This window comes from Equus caballus, chromosome 7 (genome assembly GCF_041296265.1).
Source record: "Equus caballus isolate H_3958 breed thoroughbred chromosome 7, TB-T2T, whole genome shotgun sequence".
NCBI lineage: Eukaryota > Metazoa > Chordata > Mammalia > Perissodactyla > Equidae > Equus > Equus caballus.
The window spans coordinates 95,840,670-95,865,260 of NC_091690.1; the positions used below are offsets into that span (position 1 = coordinate 95,840,670).

At 39.6% G+C, this 24,591-nt stretch overlaps 1 long non-coding RNA gene across 1 annotated transcript in view; it reads right to left on the reverse strand.

Annotated features, from left to right (window-relative positions):
- Positions 1 to 24,591, reverse strand: part of LOC102148103 (uncharacterized) — a 66,784-nt gene that overhangs the window by 32,762 nt on the left and 9,431 nt on the right. Inside the window, exons 2-3 of the long non-coding RNA XR_001381256.3 lie at positions 20,275 to 20,431; positions 8,885 to 8,953 (exon numbers count right to left, since the gene is read on the reverse strand). This is a non-coding gene — a long non-coding RNA (uncharacterized lncRNA). The remainder of the gene's footprint in view (positions 1 to 8,884; positions 8,954 to 20,274; positions 20,432 to 24,591) is intronic.

Genomic DNA, 24,591 nt, shown 5'->3' on the forward strand with positions numbered 1-24,591 from the left:
CCACTAAGACTTGCAACGTTATGCTGTAAGCATTGTTTCTGTGGCTGTAAACTGTTTTGAAACATAATTGTCATGACCCTATAAAATTCTATGGTAAAAGTAGAACATAGTTTTGACAAATTTTATGTATATCACAAAGCTGATGATAATGTTCTATGGTGTTTCTTTGCTAACAATTTTCAACATACCTCTTTATGTAAAATAAAACATCAACTAAAAATATTCTAACAGCATTAATTAATATCTAACACCATAGAATTTTTCCTTGTTTTTTTTTTTCTGTAGAGTGTTCCACGTGTTTATTTGTTGGGTTTTTTTACTAAATTGACTGGCAGTTTGAAGTTGTTTAGTATTTATCAGTGAGTCTTAGTTCTAATCCTATGTGAGTAATAAGTATAGAAACTAATAAATGCTTTAAAAGTTACCACAAAAATGGAAACAGTGAAAAGTAAGAAAAAAAATTCTGAGTTGAACAATTAGATTTGCACATAACTGAAAACTAACTTGGAGATATGGAATAAAAGTCATTTCCTCTATAAAGCTATCTATTTTAGAAAGAGATAATGGAAACATCAATAGGAAATATTTAGAACTTGACAAGATAGTTCTGAAATTTATCTAGAAGAAAAAGATGAGCAGAATAGGCAGTACATTCTTCAAATGGAAAATAGCAGTATTGAAATATGTTGTTAAGTACACAAATTAAAACATTATGGGAATGGTAAAGGAGAAGAAAAATAGATCAATCACAAAGGCACATAAAAGTTTTATATAAGAGATGGATTATTCAATAAATGGTATTGGGACAAAGCTCTGGATATCTGAGGACAAATGAACAACTTATATTACTACCTCATGGTTTATACCAAAATAAATTCCAGAAAGAATAAAATTAAATATATTTTTTAATGGAGGAATAAAAGTACCACAAGACGTTATGAAGCATTTGTCTAATCTTGTGGCAGGACGTTACTTTCTAAGCGTTCTACATCTAACATCAAAAGTGGAAACCATAAAGAAGAATACTAATGTGTTTAACATAAAAATTTATAACGAGTTAAGCATATCTAAAAATAACATTTAAAAGTTACACGAATAATCTTCAAGTGTCAAAGTCATGAAAGACAAGGAATTGATACCGACCCTGATGTCAGTTTCCCTACATTAAACCCAGCATATATGGGGTTAAAACCAAAACACTCATTCCCAGCTTACTCTCTGGCTTCCTGGCTCCAGAATCCACTATCCTCCATGGAGACAGACACCGCCAAGGACAAGCACCTGGATTATCTCCTCCCCACAAGGAGATACAGGCTGGAGGGAAAGCTGCTGACCAGCAGGGTCATGGGCTCTCTCCTCCCTGCAAGTAGTCTCAAGGCCAAAGACAGGCTGGTGGGAAAGCTCCAATGAGCAAGGCCATATGCTCCCCCTCCCCTACCTGAAGCCCCAAATAAAAACCCTTCCTTTTAGCTTTTTGAGGAGTTTGGGATTTCAGCATTAGCTACCCTCTCTCCTTGCCCAGAACTGTGCAATAATAAAATTCCTACTTTCTTCCACTACCCCAGATGTCAGAGATTGGCTTGCTGCGCAACGGGTGAGCGAACTCACTTCAGGTTTGATATCAGAATGATTCAGGAATTGTCACAAGTTGGAAGGACTAGAGACATGACAACTAAGTGCAATGTGGAATCCTGGAATAAAAAAGATATTAGTGGAAAATGGATAAAATCCAAATAAATTCTTTACTTCAATTAATAGAATTGGGCCTAACTTAATTTCTTGGTTTTGATCCTTGTTCTGTGGGTATGTAAGATGTTAACATAAGAGAAAGCTGCTATAGGGTATACAAGAGTTCTCTGGATTATTTTTGCAACTACTCTGTAAACCAAGGCTTATCTTAAAAGAAAAAGTTGGGGGAAAAAAAACAGTAAGAGCAAATGACAAAGTGGGAAAATTTTTTTTAAATGAATCATAAGAGACTAATATCGTTAATGCATAAAGATCTCCTTCAAATCCATATACGAAAGGAATACCCTAATAGAAAAATGATAGAAAAATGATGCAATGACACCAACAGGCAAATCACAGAAGAAATATAAATGGATAATAAATACAGTAAACTCCTCAAGCTCATTAATGAAATAAATGCCATTATAAAATGCCATTTTCATCCATAAAATTGGTGGATAAAAAATTCAGTATTGTGTCTTAGTAAAGATGTGGGCAAATATGAAATCTTACACTCTGCTACTGGAATAAGAAATTAATATCATCTTTCTAAGTTCATTTTGGAATTATGTATCCAAGTCTTCATCATCTCAGTGACTTATCCTAAGGGAATAGTTGTTCACAGACACACAGCTTTCGCTACAACAGCGTAGCAGTGATAAAAAGAGCAAAACTTGGAAATAGCTTCCATTTTATGACTGCTATATCATGATTGATCCATAAAGGGAAAACTAAACAACCTTTAAAAGTTGTATTATAGGGGCCAGCCTGTTGGCGCAGTGGTTGGGTTCATGAACTCTACTTTGGCAGCCTGGGGTTTGCCAGTTCAGATCCCAGGAGCAGACCTACATGCCACGCATCAAGCCATGCTGTGGCGGTGTCCCACATACAAAAACTAGAGGAAGATTGACACTGCTGTTAGCTCAGGGACAATCTTCCTGAAGCAAAAAGAGAAAGATTGACATCAGATGTTAGCTCAAGGCTGATCTTCCTCACCAAAGAAAAACAGAAATGATAATGCAGAATAAAAATTAAGGATATGAAAACTATTCATAACATTTTGATATGTAAAAAGTCTGAGGCTAAGAATATTTTTCCTTCATTTTATTTCTTGCATTTTGTTTTTCTGAAAAAAAATTTTAACTTTTGAAAAGAATTTTAAAAGTAATAGTTAGAATGTTGCAGGCAAGAAGACAAGAGAATATCGAAATTCTAGAGCAAACCAGGTAAGAAAATGGAGAACAAAGAGCAAAATTTGTGCCAGCTGTGTTGAGAAAGGGCAGAATGGGAGTAAGAAGTGGATGGATTCCAGTGACTCATAACTGGTCCATGCCTGGAGAACATCCACCAGGCATAGTGGGTGCTTGATGACCAATCCATATGATGAGGAAACAGCTGAATGAGGTCAGGCTGCATAGGGAAGCAAGTACCTGGGGGGTGCATGGACAGTGCTTGGCACAAAGTGACCAATCACTGATGGACATTTTAAAAGTTATTATCGTCACCTTCATTATCATCATAATTATTACAATCAAATTGAGGCTCAAAGAGGTTAACTGACTTGCTCAAGGCCCCCCATCTAGAAAAGAATCTCTGCTCTAATTTGAATTCTATTTAACTCGAAGGGCTTTCTCTCTGCTGCAGGTTTAGAAAATTTTAGGGGGTGGAATACCAGCATCAGAATGCAAAAAATGAAATGTAGCAACTCCACCCAGTTTGGGAATCTGGAATTCCTGTTCCAGTACCACATTTTATAGTAATTGCACAGATGTTGTTTAGTGCTAGGCATGAAGACCAAGGGAAAGAGTGGCCAGTGGAAATACCTTCCACTGAATGATCATGGTTTTCATTTAGGATTTTTATTTAAAATGCTGTTAACCTGTAATGTTACTAATCTGGCCAAGAAGATGGATCTCATACTTACCATTTGTTTACTCAACCAATAAATATCTCATGAGAGTATACCACATACTAGACCCCAGTATTACCATGATCCCTGCATCCAGGTAAATCAATCTATTCCTAGTTTGTTTGGCTTTTTTTTCACCTTTTTCCTCTTGGCATTCTTTCTTATTTCTACTGGTTTGGTCGAGAAGCTCTTTATTTCCTCCTGTAATGTGAGATTTCCACTGTGCGCTTACCTTCTATTTATAGTTAACTTTCCTTTCTGAACACAATAACTAGACACATGTTTAATTATTTGTTTAAATGATGGAGGCTTTTCCCTTGATCAAGACGTTCTATGTCATCAGTGATTTCTCTTTCCCCAGTACAGCTAGACCATGAGAGACGATGCCTTCTTGACCCCATGAAATCTGTAAGAGGTGTTTACTTTCCCCCTCTATCTGCCTCCTTAAACTCCTGAGTAGGCTGTTCTTTTCCTTAGAGACAATTATTAGGGTTTCCCCTGCAGTCTGTCTTTTCTAGTCCAGTCATTCTTATTTTGTGCTTAGATTCCACATTCCCAGTCACATTCTGATTTTTCACTTAGATTTTGGTTATAACTATTACAAAACGTATCACCCTTTCTTTCTCTCCAACTCATATTCCACTGTCTTGAAGTCTCAATTCTGATTTGTTTGCTTTTCTTTTTAGAGTTCCTACATAAATATTCCCTCAGATGGGATGGATGAGTGGTATGTAGTCTTTGACATCTTGACATTTCTGTCTCTTATCCAAACAAATGTTACACTTGGGTTGAATCCTCTCTGCTAACTATTCTGTACATGTTAGTCCACCATGTTCTAGCTTCCAGTGTTTCATATGAGAATCAGGTACTGATTTGATTTTTCTTCTTAGTAAGAAAATTATGTTTTCCATCAAAAACTTTTTCTAAGGTCTGGCCCCATGGCCTAGTGGTTAAATTCCATGTGCTCCTCTTCAGCAGCCTCTGGTTCAGTTCCTGGTCATGGACCTACACCACTCATTGTTGGTCATGCAGTGGCAGTGACCCACACACAAAATAGAAGAAGATTGGCACAGATGTTAGCTCAGGGTGAATCTTCCTCAATCAAAAAAGGAGGAAGATTGGCAACAGATGTTAGCTCAGGGTGACTCTTCCTTAGCAAAAACAAACAAACAAACAAAAACTTTTCTCTATCTTCTCTTATCATGACTATCTAAAATTCAGTGAGTACTTTTCCATCTTCATAACAATTTATTAATTTATTTGTTGTTTTTATTCAACTATTCTCTTTCCTCCTTTGGAAATCTTATTATTTTAACATACTGAGTATCTTGGATCTGTTCTCCAAGACTCCTGTCCGTAATAATTTCCATCTCTTGATATTTTTTCTTTGTTTCGGAACATTTATTCCAAGCCCTAACTAAGGTCACAGACATGACCCTCATCTTTTTCTACTTGATCAGATGCTTTTTCAGTTCTCAAGTCATATTTATAAATATAAAAAGATTGGGAGTTTTTGTATTTGATTCCTTATCAGTGATCTTTTATATTTTAAACAAATGTTGTTGTCTGTCTCCTCTAACAGCACTGCTCCTCCGGGAGTCATCTGTTCTGAGTCTTCTGTTGATTCTTTCTCTCTCTGTTTGCTGCATTTATTTGCCTGGTCAGTGGATCTCAGGCCCAGCTGTTCAGGCGCCCAAAGTGGCAGCAGTCCTTTGATTGGCAGGAAGCAGAGAGGTCTACGCCTGTGACCTGAGACACACAACTGGCATCAGAAGAAACTCTCTCTGCTTTCCCATCTCCCAAGCTGCCAAGGCTGGCAAAAGCTGGGAACTGCAGCTGGCACTTGCCCAGTGTCGGGAAAAGAGGAGATCAAAGTCACTTGCTTGCCTTTGCCCTGCTCTTGCTGCTCCCATCAGTCACTGGATTGACCCATGGTTTGAGTGTTGGGTCATGCCTTAGCACACACACACATATGCTTGTCACAGTGTGTTATTTCTGGTTGAGCTCATTCTCCCTAAAATAATGACTAGTAAATTAGCAAACAGTTAGTGTAACATGTAGCATATTCAAGGAGCCCAGAATTATAAAATCTTAATGTTCCATAGATAAGTTGAGACTCAGAATTGTAGTAATGCTTTTCCAGGTCAGTGGGGTCATAGGATTTTGTAATATCTGATAGATTTTTTGGAATGAACTGATTCCTAGGAAGCCAACTTATAAAACTTTGTCATTATTCCTGAAATACATTTCAAGATCGCAGCTCAAATTATCATCAATGATTGCCTTCAATGACAAAAAGCATAATTTTAATTGTTTTAAAGTGTTTTACGGAGTTGAAATTGAAGTAAGAGGCACACAAATGAAGGGTCAAAGTTTTGAAATCACGGAGCTCCCCAAAATACATTCCCAAAGTCCCTCTTTCCCTCAGTATTATAATTAGGCATTATGAAGTTCTCCATTGTTCTACTTTTTCTTATCTATGGAACGAGCCATATAATGATACACTTTACTTCCTCTTGTTTTAAGATGTTTTGAAAAGTCAAATCAGGACCTTTTTCTATATGTAGAAGTTAAATAATCTAGTAACTTTCATCCAATGAAGGACATAATGGAGGCAATTTATTTGAGTACATTTAAATGTAAGTAATATATTTGGTAACATGAATCTTGGATCTGCTAGATTCATCTGGAGCCTTTTTTAGTATTCAGGGACAAGTACAGTATGTCACAAGATGACAAGAGCCCACAAGAGGATGATAAAAGTGCCAGACAAAGCCTGAAAGAAGACACAGTTTTAGTTTCCCTATTCCCACCTTTCCTGATAATGTCCTTGTCATTATCTGTTATGGCAGTGGGATTGTTTGGGGGTTTGGAGAGGGACAAGTTATAAGCTATTTACACATAAATAATAACTACATAAAATAAAACTTTATCTAAAAAGATACTTGAAACTAAATTCTCTACATTTTTCTGCCTACTCCCATGAAACTATTGTGTAAAAATTTCCTAAGATTTCTCACGCCACCCTGGTTCATCTTCTCTTTTATACCATATGACCACAAGAAAGACATGCTATGGCAGGGCCTCTTTTGACAGTAAAAACATGATGCCTTTGAATACCCATAGGGTCCCTTAAACCATGGGACAACCAGTACCAGCACATTCCATGCTTTTTGCTGCTCTCAAAATCAAGTACCACCAGAACCCTCACAATGCCTCCAGCCTTCACCATATTTTAGTCTCTGATTCCCTGGGTATGTTTTATTGTTCAGGCACAGAAATCATACTTCCATGGGTGGGAAGTGAGGAAAAGTATAAAGCTATAAAGGCAAAGCTGGTGACACACCCTCTCCCCATCTCTCTAAGCATTAAAGTTCTCCTCGTTCTTCTCTTGTATGGAAATGGGTCCTACAAGAATAGCTGATCTGGGCTATACAACCTGCTGCTTCTTCTGCTCCTCCTTTCTGATCTTCACGATCTAGAAACATTTCCACACCCCCGAATTTCCTCTTCCTTCTTTTCTCACTCTCTACACAACTTGCACTGTATTCGTTCAAGGTGAGGCCTCAACTGGTATCTTCCAAAGTATAAAAGCTGGGAAGAGCTATAGACTCTATCTGAGTCCAGATTCCTCCTTACCTATAAGGAACTTATAGTCCAGAAAGGAAAATTCATTAGATCAAGTTTACAAGACCATACTTTGGCCAGCACTAGTTCTTGGGTCTTCTAACTTTCAGCCAAGTCATCTTTCTACCATCCTTATGCCTTGTTGTAAAGGAAAACACATGAGTTAACATATCACCTATCATATAAGAATAGTTTCTAATTGTGATCTTATAATTTTTAAATTTGGATTTGGAATCTCCCTCCCGGCCTCCCACTTTCACCCCAACAAGGTTGGTGTAAGAGTAGTCAGACAGAAAAAGTACCCGACTGATCTTTGATATTTATGGCCATTTAGAAAGACTTGACCCAGAAGGAAGATGTCATTTTACCAGGAACACTATCCATTTAGTCATTTGAACCCAACAAGTAAGTTTGAAGACACTCCTCAACAGTCAACTTCCTGGGAAAGCTACCAGCTGAAAAGGGTCAATTTTTCCCTGAGGATTCCATTTTTCTTAATGGAAAGGACATTTCTCACAAATAGGAGCTTATTTCCTGCTTTTTGTTAATAAGGGAAGCCAATGTTAGAATGAAGGCCTTGGGGATGAGAAAAAATGAGTGGAACAGTCCTTCGGCAAAGTTGCCTGAGGGATTTGGCTCCTTGACAGTGAAAATAGGCCTCATCTATATAAATTCTGTAGGTTGGGACAGCCTGAGTCTCAGCCAGCCTCAGTGGAGTCCTGTGGGGAAAAGAATGTCTAGACATCAGAAACCAAATTATTGCTTTTTAGAAAGTTGCTAAAAGCAATACCGGCTGCAATGGGCTCTAATGAAGAGCTGAGGAGCATCATCACATTTACTTCAGCAGCCACATGAAGCAGATATTTTAACCAGTTAGACGTGATCTATTATTCCAAATAGCATCATCGTTTGGAAAAATACTTCTTATTGATTGAATAGCACAGTTATTTACACTCTTAAAAAATGCTTTGCAAGAGGAGAAATTCAACAGACAATGAACTTGCATGTGCTAAGCATGAGTTCTACAGGGAGAAGCCTTCTCAGGGCCTCCCAGGGAAATAGAGCCCTCCTTTTAAAGGTTTCTGGTGCCTCAGTTTGTATTTAAGGAACACAAGAAACCAAACTATGAGCTAGTATCAGTTTAAAGTGGCTAGCCATAATCAAGAAAGATAGTAAATATTTTGGATTTCAGAGAGAATTAAAACTCTGAAATAATGGACAAAAAAATGCTAAATATAATATGAATCAATGTAAAGTCATGCATTTTGTTTCTAAAAGTTAATTTTCCAACCCCAGCTGAGGGAGTCTGGTTAATAAGAGCTCTCCTGAGATTTTCAGTTTACTGCGAGAGAAATATAACCTAAGAATGTAGTGAAACAGCTAAATTAGCCAATGAAATCTTTGTATCTTGGAGAGAAGTAATATTTCTTTATCAGAAGAAGTGGTATTTCCATTTTTATTCCTGAACTTTCCTAAACCATGCATTGGGTTGATTTTTTAATCCAGTGCAAACCTTCTACATATTTCTTAATTGATTTCTACAGAAGCTTTTAGATAACTATTAGCTTTATTGGCATTTTACAGATAAAGAACCAGACACTAGAGCACTGAACAACTTGCCTGAGATCACAGATGGTAGATGGTAGGTGGCGGAGCGAGGATTCAACCCAAGTAGACCAGTTCTAGAGCCTGTGATTGGAAAGAGATAATTTTAGTAACAAATTTGAAAATGCAGTTATATGAAGAACAGTAGAAAGAACTGAAATGTATTTAGGTTAAAATAAGGGGAAGAACTATAACTTTCTTCAACCATTTGAAGCAAAACCACGTGAAAGAAGAAACTGCTTTAGGATATAGGACTAACACCAGCGGGTAAAGGCGACAGAAGTTCAGATTCTGAATGAAGGTGACTCTCATGGCAATTTGACTTATCAACAAAGAATTGTGGACTATCACACATATTATTGCAAACATTTCGAAGAGAGATTATTGTGAGCTTTCAGAGGGCTATAGCATAGGAGATTCTGAAGGTAGATGATTTAATACTGGAGTTTATGGGAGAAGAAGGGGAGGAAGACCCTTCCCCTAGAAGGCTTCATGATGCGTGATCCCTAAGCTTGCCGGTTGAAAGCCAGCTTTTGGTTGGCTGCCCAAATGTTTTCTATATACTGCTTATTCTCAAATATGCAGATATTTTAACATGGGAATGAGTATCTGTACCAAGAAAAACAATCTGTAGGAAAATAAGAAACAGTATAGTCATTGAATAGATATCCTTTCCCTAACCATACACTCGTCTTGCTGTGGGGGCCTGAGGAGCAGAGGTTGGCAGAGTCTTTTACCCAAAGGTTGAGGGGATGCAGAAGACAGCAGAAGTGGGAGGGCAAAGATCTCAGCACTAATTAGGGACCTGCATCCAGGACACTGGGGAGTAGATTCTGAATGGGTTTTCAAAATCACGGGATCAGAAACAGACTTCAAAACCTGGAGGCGGTGATGGAGAGGTGAGCCAGCCAAGGAGCAAGCAAGAAAGAGTGGATGCAGAGCAGACCGGGCGCTGCTGGAGTTCTAAGTGGGGCTCCTCTGTGCTCAGCTTCACGAGAAACTACAGCATTTCAGGACAATGAGGCAGAGGGTAGTGTTGGGTTTGGCGTTTTTGTCTAAGTGAAGGGAGTAAACATAAAACAAGAGGTCTGTAGGGGCTTCTATAATGGTGAACCAATTAATTTATGCTAATTATTTTGCAACCAATTCGAGGCATTACAAGAGATATAAATGTGGCTCAGCCTCCTTCACTCAGTCTCTTCCTTATTTCTGTAAGATATATAAATTATTCCAAAATACAAGGAATATGAGAAATGCCCCAATTTTTTGTCTCTCTAAGTTAAATTAAATCCAGGTGGGGGCCCGCCAACAAGGTTGGCAAAAGGGTGTTGGTAAGAATCATCCTCTTCTACGTCCAGTGAGATCTAAGCATATCCAGCAGTTGGTCCGAGAAAAAGAGGAAATAAGTTCATTCTAGTTCTCAGCCCACTATGGTCACCACTATTAATAATTTTTTCTAACTCCCAGGATAACGTGAAAGTGGGCAGCCCCGCAGCAGGCACATTCCTCCACGAGGAGAAACATGAGGAGCGGCCCCAAGCTCCTAAAGCCTAGCGCCCGAATGTCAGAGAGCAGGGCCCTCCAATTCTCCCAGCATGGCAAGTCTGCAGGAGAAATTAAACAAAGACAGCAACATTTTTTCAATCACTATAATTGCTTTCTGCCTACCTTTCCTTCTTTTTTCCCTTCTGTCTTACCTAATTTCAAAAGTAATTTATAACGCCTTAAGAAAAAACACAGATGTAGCAAGACGAAGTTTCTTTAAACCAGAAGAAAATACAAAAGACTTGTTATATAGGACTGGGTATGAATGAGGACTTTCAACACAAGCGCAGGGTCAGAGAGGGTGATGGCAAGGCGCGTACCAAAATGGACACGACCTCTGTCTCAAGGAAATTACAGTCCACCGGGGAAATATCAATAAGACTAGTTATAATAACAGTTATGCCTGGAGTTTCTACAGTGGTTAAGCTTATAAACAACTCTAGCGTCCAAGGTCTCTGCTTGCACCTGCAGCGCCCTTGTGCAAATTACAAAGAAGTGTCCCTTCCAGGTGGATGAATTACAAAAGTGTGCCTCATCCTCCCAATCTGTCTCCAACAGTGTTCCTCATCTGAACCACAGAACATCAAAAATGATTTCAGTGACTCTGTCCTCAGTGCTTCCAAGGACGGTGCATCCAGGGTACCACTCTGGATGCATAGCAGATATGTGAATTCATTGCATGCAGCGGATGCACCAGGGCAGTAGAGCTGGAGTCTCATGGAAGTCCACTTGAGAAAGACTGCTGGGCTCGGGGTGGGACTGGATGGAGCCCCTACTCGCTCCCTCATCGGCATAATCGAATACTGTGGCCCAGAAAGTTGCTTTGATTTAATAGTGTTCAGACTTGAATTCAAGTCTTTAGCTAGTAGTTAAATTATGACCCCTCGTTGCCTCTTTTATACTAAGTGTCAAAAGAGGGCATAAAGTGCTACATATATGCAGGAAGTTAAAGAATGTTTTTAGTCCAAAAACCAAAAAATACTTCATGAAGGTGATATTTAATATTTTATCCCTAACTCTGTGATACGATTTTAATTGTTGAGATGGGAAAAGACTGTCCTGATAAAAGGCATTGAGGGGGTGCATGCATCTCAATTATGCTGGAGTGGAAAGTTTGTGAAGGAAGGTAAGTTGTGACCACATGATGCAGGAGCTCAAATGCCACTGAGACTTTGGGGAGGCAATAAGGCATCATTAGAAATGAGCACTGGGAAGAAATTCTGGCATGGGTGTGTATAATAGATTCAATGGGAAAGACTTAAATGCTCATAATATGATTAAGGTCACATACCTACAGCATACTAGTTAAGGTTCCGGCAAGCACTAATAAATCTGGTCAAAATTAATGTAGACTCAAGGGAAGGGATGTGAGTGAGAAGGCGGCAGCTGCACTGGTGAGGAGAAGTGTCTGTAATCAGACAGATCTGCGTTTACACCTCCACTCCATGCTTATTACTAATGGAATTGACACATTGTGCTCTCGGCCTCAGTTTCCTCATTAATAAAGTGAATTCAAAAATTTAAAACAACCTGACTCATGATTGTTTTAAGGCTTAAAAAATAATGCTTATAAAGCCCAACATATTGTGTGTTCTCAGTAAATGCCTGTGATGATTAAGGATGGGGGAAAAAAAAGGAGACAGAAGTGGCAGGTGCAGGACTGGGTTAGCAATATGACTTGCCATAGAAGTGAATGTAGACGACAGAAGGAGGCTGAAGGAGTAGGCAAAGACAACTCAGAACTTTCACGTGTTTATAACTGGGAGAATGGTGGTGCCAGTAACAGAATCAGGGCTACCAGCCAGTTTCAAGTTCAGGCTTGAAAAGGAAAAGAAAACAATTGCGAAGACTTTTAGAGGACGTTGTTATACTAGGCTATCTCAGCGCAATATTTAGTGCATACAGACCACCCAGCAGAACCCAGTACAAAGGCAGCACTCCAGTCTTCTGTGACCCTGTGGTCTCAGTCGTTGCTACTCAAAATGTGCTCCACGACCAGCAGCACTCGAGCCACCTGGGAGCCTCAAAGAAATGCAGGATCTTTGGCATCTCCGCAGACCAATTGAATGAGAATCTGTATTTTAAACAAGATTCCAAGGTGATTCATACTCAAAATAAGTGTCTAGAGGCACTGCTCCAGCCGACCCTGGGGGCAGGAAGAGGGAAGGTCAGTTAACTAGACGACTAAATCTCATCTGTTTACTCTTTAGACTGTAATCTGATTAAAGGAATTTGATTGTGGTTGTTGACTAAACGAATACATTAAAGAATCATATGACATGGCCTCACTCTGCCTCAGTTTGTTCCATTGCGACTTTATGGGCCCTTTCTAGGTCTGGGGAACAGACCTCAAAGGGACACATCATGTTGTTTGAACTAAAACCATTATGGAACTAAAACAGCCACATATTTGAATCCACAAAACAATAACAATTATCAGTAAGTGACGGCATTTTCCCTCCTAAAGAGAAGATTACTTGGCTCTTAGCATTGTGTTCAGGTTTTGAAATAAAAGCTCCTCTATTCAGTGACTCAAACCATATGTTATATTCTATTCAGCAAACTTACCGTCGTAAACCCAGGCAGTTTTCCTTTGTATGCTTCAGGTGTAATAGATACTAAAGCTTTATAGAAAGCAAATTAGTCTCGACAGTGGTAATATAGAAGGAGCTTTCATAAAAAGGCCATACCAAAGCATCTGGACTTGCTCAAGCCTTAGTGTAAGTATTTATTTTTATTGTCACAGCAGATCACCTCTATTGTATATTTTGCAATGCATTCAATTTTCACTTGTAAAAATTACTTCAGAGACAGTTTAATGTTTTTCCTTCTGCATAAGGAGAATAGAAAAACTTTAAATGTAGACACTGAAAACTAGAATTAGACTTTTGGGGATATATTAGATTGACCAATATTTATCATTTCCTATTTTTTTAAAGAGCCAAAAATCATTACCTGTATTTATCTTATATGTAACTGAATTCCTTAATAAATCATCCAAGAGATATTTATTGAACACCTACTATGTGTGAGGGTACTTGAGCCTATGCGTTGGGCACTAACGGTGCCATGGTGAGCAGGAAAATGCATGGCAACTTCCCTGAGACAACTTACAGAGATTGCACAAATAATATACAATGACAACGATGAGAAATTTACGTGATGTGGTAAGACTAAATGTTAGGGGCATTTGGAATTCTCTGGAGGTGTCACCCAGAGGAGGCGATGATCCCGGTGAGAGATGGAGGGGATACAGCAGTCAATTTAGGTGCCAAGGGTGACAGTGGTCATGGAGGAGGAAGCAGCAAAAGAAAGTGTATTCCAGGCACAAGGAACAATGAAAGCCCCATGGAGCGGCACATTAAAAGAAATAAAAGGAGGTGTCACTTTGGTGGGAGTACAGGGAATGGAGATCAGCGTGGGATGCACGAGCTACAGGTGGAAGTGAGACCAAGCAGGACATGGTGGACCAGGCGAAGGATTTTACTAGTTCATCCTGAGGAGTGTAACAGGCTTGATTTAAGCAAAAAGATGTCATTTCTTGTATTTGCATTGATGGATGAGAAAGAATTAGGAGTAAATGAGAGAAGACTCTTTCGGAGACTCATGCAATAGTATCAATAAATACTCTAGAATTTATCTATGAGAAAAATTCAGGTTATGACATGTTCATCTGTGACCCCTTCCAGGGACCTTCTTCCTTTTAACTTCATCTCCCCTCACTCTGTCAACCCCACGACTATACACCCTACACTTCTTTCTCTTCCACGAACGTTCTATCCTCTTTCTTTCCCCTGGGCCTTTTCACAGAGTGTTTCTTCTACTCAGAATGCCACTCCTTGCTCTGCCTCTCTCTCCAAAACCCAGTTCAGAGCTTACTTCCTTAAGAACACTTTGCCAGTCCTCCTGAGGAAGAGTTCATTGTTTCCACCTCTCTGCTACGATTAATGCCTTATAATACCCAGACGTATAACATTTATCACATCATGCAGTGATCATTTTTGGTTTTCTTCACCAACAGATTGGTGGGTTTCAAGCTGTTGTTTTATGTTACCCACTATATTGAGAGAATTCTCGTGGAAGCCCAGACTATAAAACAGAAGCCAAGGTTTTTCATCTTAGGCAAGGATAGGGGTTCTATCATCCCTCTAGACTTTCCTTGGAGAAGAATCCAAAATGACCCTAAGTTGGCTCCATTTATAGAGTCAAAAATCAATCATCAATAAAACACTCAACTTGTATTTAATGTTGGTAGAAGTGAAGTTACTTTCCAATACAGCTATTCTAAGATAGTAGAAAGCCATGATCTATTCCCTTCAGAATGTTGTAGGCATCAGACTGTGAGTAGTCCCTATAACCTATGAACTCCAGGACACAAGTCAGACTCCATGCATGGTTCTTTTGAGGCCACTGTCACTTGGCTTGAGATAATAGATAAGCAGCCCACCCCATCCAACCCCATTTGGGAGGTACAGGATTAGGTAGGGCAAAGAATAACATTGCTCAAATCCAACAACCTTCTCCATAGAAATTCTCTCCAAAAAATGCCTCTCCAACCTTCCAAGCTTTGAAGTATTATTGTCCACAAAACTGATGCTCAACTATTACCTTTGTAAATCTGCATAGGTGATCAACATCTCACTCAGGAATATGAGGGCACTTAGAATTTCTTGTATTATTCTCAGACGTTGGGGCATCAGTCAACACTAAAACAGAAAGAATCTCATGATAGCACTCCATTAGATGTGCATGGCTTATCCCTTGGTGTATATTAAAGAGGAAATGAATGCTGTTCATCAATTTCAGCAGGGTATACTTAAGATTTTATTTTATATATTGCGATCGTATTAGTAGTGCCTTCTAGGCCCTTTCAAAAAGTGTAAGTGCTGACCATATGCCAGTCAAGGAATGAAATTGACATGGAGCTTACATTGTATTATGGGGGACTGACAATAAATTTAAAAAACTTATGATTTATGATGTGGTGATAAGTGTTTTAAAGGGAAAAAATAAAGCACAGTAAGGGATTAGAAAGTGATACAGGGAGGAAACTTGCTCTTAAATTGAGCAGTCAGGTGAAGTCACTGTGAAAATACGATATTTGAGTATAAACTTGAAGAATGTGAAGGAGCAAATCATGACACCAACTTGAAGAGGAACCTTCCTGACAGAACAAAATGCCTGAGGTGGGAACGCACTCAGTGTGTTTAAGGAGCTGCATGCCTTTCACTGAGTAACCTAGACGAGAATTAGTGGTAAGAGATGAATCAGAAAGGTGATGGGAGACCAGATTAAAGAGAGCCTTGTAAATCCTGGTTAAACTTTCGGATCTTATTCTGAGGAAGATGGAAAGGCTTGGACCCTTATGAGCGGAAACAGTGATATGCTTTGATTTAAATTTAAAAGTTCCCCTGGCTGTTAGGTTGACAATCAGCCAATGAGGACAAGCTCGGCCCCAGGAAGACCTGGTAGGAGGCTACCGCAACAACCCAGATGAGAGACGATGGACTTCCGGAGGGGCTGTGAGAAATGGTTAGATTCCGGATATATTTTGAAAACAGAACTATGAAGATTTCTTGACAGATATTGTAGTAGACTAAATAATGGCCACCCAAAGATAGCATATCCTATCTCTGAAAATGTTACTTATTTGGAAAAAGGGTCTTTGCAGGTAAGGTAAGGATTTTGAGCTGAGAAAATACTCCTGAATTATTCAGGCAGACCCTAAATGTAGTCATACTCATGATAAGTGTGCTAAGAAGGAGGCAGAGAGAGCTTCATAGGCACAAAAAGGAAGAGGAAGCAGTAAGGCCAGGAAGGAAGAGGTTGGAGTGATGCTGCCACAAGTTGAGGACTGCCAGGGCAACCAGAAGCTGGGAGAGGCAAGGAAGAGATTCTAGCCTAGATCCTCCAAAATCTTGGTTTGGGCTCAGTTAAACTTTGGACTTCTGGTCTCCAGAACTGTGAGAGAATAAATTCCTGTTGTTTTAGGTACTGAGTTTGAGGCAATTTTTTACAGCAGCCTCCTGAAACTAAAACAGACTTGATGTGGTATGTAAAAGAGAGGAGTCAAGGACAACTTCAAGCAATTGTGACCTGATTAAGTGGGAGGGATAGCATTTCCAATTACTCAGATGGGGAAATCTGTGAAAGGAACAGATTTGAAGGAGAAAAAAACAGAGTTTTAGACATGTTACGTTTGAGATTATAATCAGACATCTAAATGTTGATGTTCAGAAGGAAGGTGAATATGTGAGTCTGGAGTTTAAAGGACAAGTTGGGGCAAGAGGTAAATGTTAGACTTATTAGCATATAAATGGTAATTAATGTCCTGACACAGAATGAGCTCACCTGAACAGCACACTGGATAGGGAAGATGCTCAAACATTGAGCCCTGAGACCCTGCAGTGTTAAGAAGATTAGAAGGACCTAACAAAGGAGACTAAGAAGGAGCAGTGATTGAGTCACAAGAAGAACCAAGAAAAGTGGTGTCCTAGGGTATCTCAGAATGGAACAAGGGAGTAACTGTGCCAAATGCTGCTGAAAAGATGGAAGGCAAGGGAGTTTAGACAGCTAACAGAGATATTTGAGGAGTTTTGCTATAAATGTAAGCAAAGGAAAGGGGAGGTAGCTGAGGATGAAGAGGGAGTATTTTTTAAGATGAGAATTTTCATATGGGCAATATGAGCACGGGCTTAATAGGGTCAATGATTAGAGCATAGTGAGCAGATGGGCTCAATTGGAGAGGACAAGGAATATAAAGTCAGGGGAGTCTTCTGGAATCAGAATAGTGGCCTTTTAAAACAAAGAAGATGTGTTGAATCTTGATGCTGTAGGAAATTTTTGAAAATTGTGAGGAGGATGACATGATAGAATTTTTTTTAAAGTTACTCTGTTAATACTTCTTATGGTTTGTTTTTTTTTTTTTTTTTTTTTTTTTTTTTTTTGCTCCCCAAAGCCCCAGTGCATGCTTGTATATGCAAGGCATTCTAGTTCTTCCATGTGAGCCGCCACCACGCCATGGCAACTGACAGATGGGTGGTGTGGTTCTGTGACCAGAAAATGAACCTGGGCCACTGAAGTGGTGAGCACCAGACTTTAACCACTAGGCTTCCAGGGCTGGCTCTAGAATATGTAATAATAAAAACAAGGAGAATGAAAAGCATCTACTATTCATGTAGTGATTTGTAGTTTGTGAGGTTCTTTCATATTCATTACCTCCTTCACTTCTTACATCTCTGGGGAGTTACGTGTTATTAGCCACATTTTAAAGAAGAATAAACTGTGGTTTCAAGAGTTAAAGTGATTTGACCAAGCTCTAGCAAGCTACTAAGTAGTAAGTTGAAAATATTAAAAGAAAAGCAGTCTTGAATTGTTGTAGCACACGTAACTAAAAGAGAGAATCACAAATAGGAAGAAAAAAGAATAGGATTCTTTGGCAATCCAAATGGAAGACATTAGAGACCTTAACAAAGATGGTGGCTAACACAGTAAAGAGAAGACAACAATATATGTCTTGTGTGTGTGTCTGTGTGTGTGTGCACAAGCCTGCATACGTACATTTTTATACCCTCAGGTTATGAGATGGCTTTGGAGCCATGGTTTTTTCATGATGAAAACAATACAAAATCTTCCTATCAGCATTTCACTTCAAACTCCCTTGACATCCATTACTTCATTTTAGAGTTACCTCTACCCTGTGGGATATCATTGACTTTTTACAGAAGAGAAACTTGATTTTCACAGACCGTATACAACTTGAATAATATTACAAGACTTGAACATGGAAGAAATGTTATTCAAAATTCAACCTTATGGCTCCAGACTAAAGTAATATTTTAGGAGGAAAAACAAAAGGAAGAAGGAAAAGAAGAATGAAGATAGAACAGTGAACTCTATCTTAGCAGAACTTCTCCTTGAGTAGCTCTTAGGGTTGGAAGAATAAACTGCCCTAAATCTTTAACTGTAGCTCAGACAGATCTCTAGAACCACAGATTCACTGGATGCCTCCATCAGGATGTATCACAGCATCTCAAACTCAATTCCCATCACAAACTTGTTTCTCTTTTTGGAATCCCTATCATGATGAAAGGTAATCCACCAGAAGTCTGAGACAGAAATCCTCAAACTATTCCCAGTTCTTGTCCTTCCTTGACTCCCCACGTTCAAACGATTATGAAGACCTATCAAATTCATTGCCTCCTTTTCTCTCCTCTTTATCCCCACTGTCACATTAGTTCTTACCATCACTGTTTCTTGCCCCCTTGCTGCTATTGCCTCCAAGGTCTCCTCCTTGCCTCTAGTCTTCTTATTCTCTGATACAATCTCTATATTGATATCTCTGTGATTCTAAATTGCAAATAGTATCACAACACGCCCTGACTTAAACCTTTCAGTATCTTCCTATAATGTAGTGACAGAATTCAAACCATTATACAGTAAACATAGCCTTTCCTTATCTGACTGATGCCCATCACATTAGCATCATCTCCTTTCGATCCCATTGTACATTAAACTACTTGCTGTCCTTCAAATTATCGTCCACCATATTCTTGGCACCCGCTCTTCTCTCTACCTGAAATATTCTTCATCCTAACGAGCCTGTAAGCCTCGGCTCTTGAACTCCCTTCTTGGTCTTTATCAGCCCCTCTCACCTCCCCTACTAAGGCATTCACACTCTATTCCATGGTCTCATAGTACATTGAATATAACAACTTTTTAAATATATCACTGGTTTTGTAGCTGTTTTGCCCTCGCTGCATTATTTCGCTCCATGAATATGGAGACTCTTTCCTATGTGTTTGTGTCTCCAGAACCTACTCTAGTGCCCGGTACACAGTATGTCCTAAATAACTAACTGATAAAAAATAGGGGGAAAAATGAGGATACATTAATGTGATGAGATACCTGAGGGAATGAAACTCACAAGGGTTAGAGCAGCCTAACTTGCAGCATAAATTTGGAGATGTGTCTTTCACTCCCAGGCCTTGGCTTTCTCATCTTTAAAATCATGCCTCTTAACTGGATACTCTCAAAGGCCTCTTCAGCTCTAAGACATTCCAAACATATCTGTGTGAAATCAAGTTGTTTAACGCAGTTCTACTTTTGCAGCAAAACCCCAAAGCATACGAAGTCATCTAGCCACCTGAGAAAGCCGATCGTCTTCCAAACAGTGAACAATTTATTTCCTAATCACTGGCAGGACACTTCCCATCTTTTATAAATAGAAATTTTCCAGTAATACAAACAAAATTGATTGGGCTTAGAGATTGAACCTTGGAAAATATGAACAAATTTCTCATCTCCTTTGGAAGATGAATATGATTTTGAGAGGTTTCATCTGAAGTCAGCTTGTACATGAAAATCGCACTTTGGATGTAAATGGCACTCTTGCTTGGAGTCTTTCTGCTTAATCTCTGAAGTCATTTGCTAAGTTCAAAAGTATTTAGCAAAATAAGTATTTTTCACAGAATCTTTGCTTCCCTAATAGCATTTGGAGCTAAAAAAGCCTTCTTGCTTATGGAATATTCATTACTGGCAATTTGGGGTGCCTTTGCAAGCCACAAAAATCCTCTGCTGATTATAGACTTTCTCTAATTTGTCATAGTGTGTTCTGGAAGCAGCTGAATTTGGTCAAATTGGAGCCGAGGTATAGTGGCCTTATACTGGAAACACACATGGCAGCAGAGTATCATGTTATGCTGCAGCACGGCTGAGCAGGGACTGTCGTGTGGGACATTTGGAACACAGGAAGATAGAGTTTAAACTAGCTTAGTTTAGTCATAGTCAATATACAAGAAAAGCTGACACTAAGAGACTGTGAATATGGTAACCTCATAGAATTCGGTAACTAAAATTACTTGTGTTTTGGAGAGAGAATCAACTGAGTCTCAGGATGAAGTCATCGATGACTGATGACGAATGGCAGAGGATGGAATTACAATCTCTTCCCGCTAAACAGCAGTCCTGGGCACCAGAAGGTCTATAGCTGGTGCATAGAAAGCATTCAGGCCATACCTAAAACAAAAGCAAAGTTGGTTATATCTTAAGGTATTTTCAAGTGATGACCTTATAAAAATAAGCTTAAGTCAAAAACATCCTAATGACTTCAATTTATTTGTGCAAAACTTGTCTTTAATTTCTTTCAATAGTAGAGTAGCTTGAGGAGCCGGCCTGGTGGCACAGTGGTTAAATTTGCACGTTCTGCTTCGCGGCCCAGGGGTTGCCGGTTTGGATCCTGGCTGTGGACCTACACACCGCTTGGCAAGCCATGCTGTGGCAGGCGTCCCACATATAAAGTAGAGGAAAATGGGCACAGATGTTAGCTCAGGGCCAGTCTTCCTCAGCAAAAAGAGGAGGATTGGCGGCAGATGTTAGCTCAGGGCTAATCTTCCTAGAAAAAAAAAAATAGAGAGTAGCTCGAGAGACAAACTCCTCTGTCACACACACACACACACACACACACACACACACAGAAGCTCAGGACTTGACCAGTGTGTTTTTCCAGGATGACAGTTTGCACTGGCACAAGGTAGTAATTTGGCAGAAAGTCAAAAAGTAGTTTGGTAAGCAGTTGAAAGTATAAAATCCCTGTGTGGTTAAAAGTAATAAATGACTGGAGAGTTTCTTGCGGTGGTTAAGAAGCAATATGTGAATTTAGATAAAGCAATAGTCCATTTTCCTCAGCTCATATTTCTAGCAAACGAAATCCTCCAAATATGCCTTTAAATTAAGCAAAAAGTGACCCTTACTTCACGAAATAGCCATCAGAAAGCTCAAACACCAAAACCATACACTTTGACAGGCTTACAGAATAAGCCTAAGGGTAGCAGAGTCTGAGAGAGAGAGAGAAAGAGAAAGATAGACCTTTAAAAATCACAATTTATTGTTTAACATAGAAGAAGAAGACAGAAAACTGCAATGCAACACAAACTTTTATCGTCAATCAACAACGGAGGTCCGGGGGGCCGGCCCGGTGGAGCAGCAGTTAAGTTCGCACATTCCGCTTCTTGGCAGCCGGGGGTTCGCTGGTTTGGATCCCGGGTGGGGACATGGCACCACTTGGCAAAAGCCATGCTGTGGTAGGAGTCCCACGTATAAAGTAGAGGAAGATGGGCATGGATGTTTGCTCAGGGCCAGTCTTCCTCAGCAAAAAGAGGAGGATTGGCAGTAGTTAGCTCAGGGCTAATCGTCCTCAAAAAAATAAAAGTAAAAAATAGTGGAGGTCCATAAAAGTGGCCTTGGTTTAAGAGAAAACTGTCATTACAACTTCACTATTCCTTGTGCAAGAAGGCAAATGAGTAGAGAATACATTCTTGAATACTACTATTTGTTAACATTTTTCAGTCTTAGACTTGAAATGAGCAATTTCAATTATGAGAAAAATTCATTTATACAGAGAGTGAGTTTTGTAAAGGAGCCTAACCTAAGCACAGCTGTACGTTCCTAAGGAAACTTAGCGCACCGACACTCTGCAGCTATAAAGTGGTGTATATTCGTTTCTAAGAGACTATTGGGCACATCTGCCCGATGGAAGTCTCTGGCTACTCCTCTGCATTACTCCAATAAATACCTACCTCCTCTTTTCTTTCCACAGTGATTTTGCCAAGGCCGCATTTGCCAACTCCTGGCTATGTTTGCCTACATTAGCAGGGAGGCAGCCACTATCGCAGCACAACTTGTTGAGATTTCCTGATGGCATGGGTGATGAAAGTCAAAAGAGAAAAGTAAACAAGATACAACTGTTTGGATTTATGATTCAGAAACAGAGGAAAATCAATGATGTGTTTAGAGAAAAGGCAATATTCCCAGGAAGTGAAAGGAAGGACTTACTTTCATATTTCTAGGAAGAGAAAACCTGCCATTTCTTTTGTGTTTCTAATCTTCAACAATAATAATGATATCCATGGAAGACCCTTCCAGTTGGAACACCTGCAGCTCAGCTATGTGCTGCACCAATTGAAGAGTATGAGAGCTAGAGCCCCTCTCTCTGCCTGAACACAACGCCACCTTGCCCAATAGTACAACAATCAGAGAGAAGGAAGAACACGCTTCTGAATCTTGTCGCTCCACACTAAGAGTTCTAAACTTGTCGATGAAGAGCTACTGGTTGGTCTCCATGCTTTACAGAACTGCTCACATGAAGGTTAACTCTTGCCAAGAGAGGTGGAAGTGTCCTCATGTGCAGGTTGAAGGTGCCCAGGAATCACCCTCTGTTCTGATCTGAGGGGGAAATGGGAGAAATTGGCTAGCAACTTTGGCCTGTTCCTGTTTCCTTCTGCTTGTCAAGTATTCACAATTCTTTCCTCCGCTTCCTTCCTCATCTCTTTGCATCCTCCCTCTACTTTCTTCTCCCTTTCTTTCTCTACTATTGTCTTCTTCCTTCATCAGCAGCTCTTTCACCTACTTTCTCCTCCTCTTTTAATATGTATCATTCTTCTCCTCCTTTTTCAGTTTTGCCAATCACCTACTAGTATCAGGCATCGTTCTATGTAATGCAAAATAATTAAATTAAAATTTAAAACTCTACAGAGTTGCCCTCAAGGAGATCACAATCTCCTGCTGAAGATGGGAAAGCATAAAACATCTTTTCACCAATTACAATAGACTAGACTATTATATTCAAGTTCAAGGCTGCAATTATTCACAGATATTGCTCAAATAAAATATTATCAGATAATGCTTTTCCAATAATATTTAAAATTAGAAGTAGTACCTAATCTGGAACTTACTCCCGGTCTGCACTATTGTCAACAAACAGTTGGCCTGAAATTATGGAGTGCTTTGCAGCCATATTGACAGACAGAAATAGCACTGCACATGAATGTCTCTGGGTCATTTCCCTAGGATGTCTTTGATGACTACAACATGACTTGGAGTGCTCAGTTGGATGCCTTTCATCAATATTCCCATCTCTCTCCTATGGCACATACCACTCACAAAAAACTCAGGTGTGCAAAAAACAGGGACTTTATTTTCTATCAATTAAATTAATTCTAAATTCAACCTTTTCCCATTATCAATATTCATTGTCAATATGCTGCATTCATATCCCACAAGGCTGTGCACTTCTTTGTCCATCATTTAGGGAAACCATCCTCCTCCCAGTAACTGGGGTCCTGGATATTTACACAGTACCCCAAAAATGAGAGATGAAGTATTTCAACCTCCAGTCTATCACGGTCACAACATACCACACCACTGACATAGCTTGTAATAGTTTCCTTAAATATGGTATCTCTGCTACCCTGAGTACCTCCCAGCCATCTACTGAGAGGCTTGCTTCATCCTTGGTTCTTGAGTCTCATCAACATCTCTGACCTTCCCAGTGACCTTCCTACACCTTCTTAGATATGATGCCCCTCAAAGATGATTTGCTGGTTGTCTCTGCCTCCAAAACACCTTGCATAATTTCTTCAGTGCATGTAGTCTTCTACAAAACTAGAAAAGCTATAGTCTTACAGCCGCTTACCTTTTCGACTGTGAAAATATCTGAAGCAAAGCATTACAATGATTGATTATCCACTTGAAGTGAGAGAAGCAAGGTGGAGGAGGAGAAGGTTGAAAAACATGGAGAAAACAAACACAAAAGAATTATCCTATAAATATTTCACCCAGAGTCTACAAGGGTGGAAATCAAGCCAAGACAGAGCAAGAAGGTCAATGCGCCTAGAGCAAGAGTTGAGAGTAGAAGCAGGGAGACCATTTAGAGGGATGCTGCGATAGCCCCCCAGGGAGATGATGGGCTTGTGCTAGAGTGGGGGTGAGGTGGGCTGGTGTGTTCACATTCCAAATACATTGTGGTGGTATAGTTGTTACGGTTCTTTATCCTTTTTTAGCAGATAAGGAAGGAGAAAGGACCAAAGCCTAGTTCTTTGATTCCTGGACTATACTTTCCAGGAAGAAAGATGGTACTGGAGACCAGTGAGAGAGAGCTGAAAGCTTTATTTAATTTTCTGAACTATATTATCACAAGGCACTTTGCTGATCATTTACTCTCCATCTGGACTTCAATCTCCAATTCTGGTATATGATGACACGTGAAAAAACCAGTATTCCAAAATTTGCCAGGTCATCAAATTACCTGGACACTTTCTTAAAAGTATAGGCTCCTGGGCCCTACTCTAGACCCATGGGCTCAAAATTCTCTAAAGGTGGGGCCCAGGAATCTCATTTTA